Here is a 5,299-nt window from a genome sequence, read left to right on the forward strand (position 1 = left end):
ATTAACTATTTGAAGCATAATAAAACATGCTTCAGATTTTAATTGTGAGAACTTCGGATTAATATTGATGAACATGGAGTATGTTGTTATGATTCGGAGAGTGTGGATTTCAAAACCTTAATATTTTTCCTTTGTTTTTGTAACGCCCCGCCTTTTACAAAAAGACGTAAGTGAAAATTTCTCGATTTTCACGTGACATTACTAAAACATCATTAGAGTTAAGATTTGGCAGCGGAATGTAATATATCCAATTGGCTTGGAATAACATAACAGAGCTTCTAACTGGAATACTTCTAGACATTTATAAAGTAAACACTTAGAACAATTACATGGAAACAAGTGTCAATAGTAACACAAAGGAATACATGGAAATCATTAGCAATCTTGTCAACATAAAATGTTATAAACACAGAAGACTACAAACAAAATACAAACTATGTATCCTTAGCTTTAAGACCTCTTGAGCTCTAATCTTTGTCTATTAAACCTGCACCAACATAATATACATATATATAGAAACAAAAGCACAAAATACCAAAGTGAGTCCGCTGTTTCCAATAATATAATGAATGCTGATTTATTTAATAAATCCCACATAATGCAGATATGATTTTATAGTCACGCGTATATGCAATATATGATTTGTGGTAGCTAGTCACAGTCATAAATTGAATATATACATAACCATAAAACAGTAATTAATATGACAGTTTTATATGCAAAGTTTAATTATCATCTTTTGCACTCCTCTCATGATGGAACCTACGGTCCATATTAGCGAGTTGTGGGAACCTACGGTCCCGAGAACTTATGGTCTCCTCACTTAAAGCTTAATTAATCTTGGGCTAGGAACCTAAGGTCCCAGCTGGCCTGTAAACCTACGGTTACAGCATTCCATTATTATTTTTAGGGGAACCTAAGGTCCCACTGGCCTGTAAACCTACGGTTACATACCAGCTTTGTTATTAAACAGATTAATTAAAATATAAAACATGCAAATTCACATGCACAAACAAATTAAATAAAGCAGTAAACACAATATTATGGAAAAATCCACCAGCTTCGTCCTCAGTAAGTATAGAGATACTTACAACAGTTCCGCAGTCTCTTAGCTCGTCATCTGCAATAAATACATATATGTACACATAAAGTGTTAACATCATCACTCATTTTCATTGATCTATTTATTTTTATAAATCCTATTGTATACTCATAGATACAATAATTCATATATATTTACCTTCCATAAATCATTTAAAACTCATATTATTTTGATACTCAAAATCCTTTTCTTTAACTATAATAATAATAATAATTCCTTGTAATAACATACTCTTAACAAAATAACTACCAAAGCCATTCGGCCAAATACAAAGAATTCAACCAAAACTTATTACTAACACTCAATTTTAATTTATAATTTCAGAAACTTAGCAATAATAACCGAAACCATAGACATAGCTGAAAATATAGGGAATCATCGCCTCTTTGAATATGGCTGTCATATACATCTACCCATAATTAATCCAAAACAAGGAATACTCAAACAAGGGAAATACCTAGCTCAACCGCAACACACACACAACTAAACACATCTAATCGGTCAAAATACTCAAACAATCCCAAAGCATCCCCAAAATCAGCCCAACAAGAAAATACCCAATATCATGGCAAACACACACACAAATACACCCCAACCGGATCCTCAAAACAGGGAAGATCGTCATTGACCAAAAACCAATAAATCGGCTAAAGATCAGTAAAACAGAGCATCAAAATTTAATCAAAAGTCTATCAATAATCATCCACAGTGAATCAAATACAAATCCATCCAAAATATCAACAATAGATCACAAAAATCATCAGAAATTTATGTTTAAAGCTATAGAAATTCACCGGAAAACATCTCTAGGCTTTACCGGGAAATCACCACTGGAAGTCGCCGGATTTCCAGCCAGAACCGCCGGAAATCGCCTCCAATCTCATCGGGAAACGCATCCTCCGACAACCCACTGTTGACTCGCTGTTGACCCACCGAAATTGGCCGGAAATCGTCACTGGACTACTGGACGACGCCGTCAGCCTGCCGTCGTCCCACCGGAAATCGGGCTTCCGGTCGGGTTTCCGTTCGTTGGCTCTACGCACGGGTCCGCCGGATTCGCTCCTTCTGGGGACCTCCCTCACCAATCGGTCTTTCTCTCCGTCTCTCTTTCTCTCTCTCGATTCTGCCTCTCTCTCTTTTTCACTCTCTCACGGGTCTCTCGGTTTCCCTCTCTGTTTCAAAAAAGAAGAGAAGAAGAAGGAGATAGGGAGAAGGAAGGGGAAACCGGGTCTCTCTTTCAGATCACCTCTCCGATTCTCTCCTCTCAGTGTTCCCCTCTCCCTCACTTTCTGGCTCTCCCTTCTCCCCACGATCGTCTCTTAGAGACTCGGATGGAAAAGGAAAGAGAAAGAGCAAGAGGAAAAGAAGAAAATTAAGAAGAGGAAGAAGATGATTCTCTCTCTCAATTATACACGGGTAAAGAAAGAACAAAGAGCAGGAGATAAGAGAAAGAGCAAGAAATTTACTATTACTGAAGAGGTGTGAGAATTACTGGAAAGTTACAGGTCAATTTATAGACTTGAGCAACTTAAGCTTCAAGTTTAGTTAACTGAAGTTAAATCTTTTAATCTTAGTTAATTTTTACATTTAACTAAGGTTAAGTTTTATCCTAGTTGGATTAACCTAAGTTAATCTTTAAAAATATATATATAGTTAACCTATGGTTAACTTTTATCTAGTTAAATTAACTAGAGTTATTTTTTATTAAAAACTAATTATTATTAATCGTAGGTATTTTTATAAAGGATTTTTTATTAACTATAATTTTAAACTTGTTTTGAATCTAGTTCGTTTCATAAATAATGTTAATTTTCGAATAACATTATTACACCGATAATATTATTACACTGAATAATATTAGGCCAAAATAATATTATGTACAATAAATATTTCATAGTAATATTATATATCAATAATATTGTTCTGCAAAATATTCTCAGATAATATTAAGAATATTATTATGCCAACTAATTTTACTAGATATTAAGGCTTGTCAATTAAAAACAGGTGGCATAATTATCAAAATAATGTTGATCAAGCAATTAAAAGTGTGAATTAATCATTATAGATCTTAAATTCTATTTAAAACGCTCTGTCTTAAAATCTGGGGTATTACAGTTTTCTTTTGGTTTTATTTTATTTATGTTTTTTTTTCTTTTATTTATCAAAATCAATTTTTTTTTTGGAACTAGGTTAAGATTTAATTAGTTTAGAAACAAAATTGTTCTTCAAAAACACAATTCCCTGTGGGATCGACCTCGCACTTGCAATCCATTAATTGCAAACAATTCGTGCACTTGTGAGTACAATTAAAATTTACATCAGCTGTTGCTCTCTTTTGGCAAATATTAAAGTGCAAATTAAAGAGCTTTTTTAGAGGGTATCAGTGTCACTTTTTAAAGTTTGGAGGCATAAATAAAAATGTGATATTAATTTAGGGGGTTAAAATATATTTTCCCCTTTATCTTATTATTCCAATATTCTTGCACTAAATGAAAGCGAAGAGATACGTTTCTATAATTTCCTTAAATTTTCTCGAGCACGTTATATTGAGTTTTTGACTCTCTTACATATGTAATTCTTTAGCTAGATATATTATATTTGAAAATTGTTGGGTAAGGTTTTATTTTGATCGAGTTATGCAAGAGTATAATAGAAGTAATATGCAAGATCTGGCTCTTATCTAATTAGTTCACCACATTATATTTTGTGATGATAAAACCTAATTGATTGGTCCTGATATCTGCCATGAACATTTTAGACGACAGTTCTCTATACTTCAGAGTCTAGGACTCTATTTTTGTAGAGCATTTTTTGTTCTGTTAGTTTTTTTTGAATGAAATTAGATCTATTATTAAAAAAATAATAATATTAATTTTGAAAATCCAGCATATAACATATATAGAAAGGGTAAATTACATTATAGTTAAATCTAAAATTTCTTGACTACCTCTTGAAAAATAAATTATTTTATATTTTTTTAATAATTTTTTTTTATTTTTATTTTATTTTAATAATTTTATGAAGGACATTTTTGTCATTAGGGGGACATTGACATTTTTTGATAGTTTAAGGGGAAAAATTGACACAATTGGTAGTTTGGGGGGTACATTGATAATGGTATGATAGTTTGAGGGGGTTATGTGTACTTTTCCCTATATATATATATATATATATATGATATGATTGGTAGGCTAATTCAATACGACCTATTCATTCCCCCTCTAAGTCTAGCATCTATAGTAACAAACCATATACCAAACAAGATTCTCATCTTCATGGTGATTGGTGACCTTATTTCTTTCGAAGTTTGTTGCAAATTGAATAATATCTAATGTGGGTTGCAAATAATTCTCAAGCTCCAGGACATATATATGTGTCAAACTAAAGCTTGTTGGTAAAGAAGATAAAGTCTAGCATGAAAAAGAAGAGCATTTTAGTTTAGCCTAGGTCATGACTTGCATGGGAACCAAATAAGGTTTTTAGACAATATCAGTCACTTCATCTTTAACCTCTTGCAAGTACCAAGCAAGTCATGATCCTTGACTACCAAACAAGACTCTTATCTTCATGTTAGACCATACTTCCTCGCAAGCTTGTATTGTACGTAAGATGAACAGTCTGCACTGTAGGGTGCCAATACAACTATGGGTATAGGATATATAATGTATCAAAAGCTTTTTGGTGAAGAAGAGAAGATCCAACATGAAAGCGAAGAGTTTGTCAGTTTAGCCAAGATGACTTGCGTGAAAACCAAATAAGGTTTCTAAACAATAGCAATCACTTTGACCTTTTGAAAGAAATAGACAAGTCATTCTTGGCTACCAAACGAGATTTTTATCTTCATGTTAGACATCACTGCCGCTTAAGCTTGTACCATAAATTGAAGAATCTCCCAATATATATATGGTGCAAATAGTATATTTTTGACTTTGGGATATATGTATGTATTTTAAAAGCTTGTTGGTAAAGAAGAGAAGACCTAGCATGAAAGAGAAGAACTTGTCAGTTTAGCCAAAGTGACTTGCGTGGAAACCAAATAAGGTTTTCAAGCAATACCAATCATTTTACCCTCTTGTAAGTAGCAGACAAGTCATTCTTAGTTACCAAACAAAACTCTTTTCTTCATGCTAGATCTCTCTTCCTCTTAATAAGATTTGGTTGTGAATGAACAATCCCCATAAAATAATACTCCTA

At 32.7% G+C, this 5,299-nt stretch overlaps 1 long non-coding RNA gene across 1 annotated transcript; it reads right to left on the reverse strand.

Moving 5' to 3' along the window:
- Positions 1–276: 276 nt before the first annotated feature.
- Positions 277–2,581, reverse strand: LOC133868511 (uncharacterized). Its single transcript, XR_009900347.1, has 3 exons — positions 1,920–2,581; positions 1,092–1,120; positions 277–487 (listed from the first exon to the last, which is right to left on the reverse strand). It is a non-coding gene; the product is annotated as an uncharacterized LOC133868511 (long non-coding RNA).
- Between the last annotated feature and the right edge of the window lie 2,718 nt (positions 2,582–5,299).

Source organism: Alnus glutinosa, chromosome 5 (assembly GCF_958979055.1).
Source record: "Alnus glutinosa chromosome 5, dhAlnGlut1.1, whole genome shotgun sequence".
In the NCBI taxonomy this organism is placed as follows: Eukaryota; Viridiplantae; Streptophyta; class Magnoliopsida; order Fagales; family Betulaceae; genus Alnus; species Alnus glutinosa.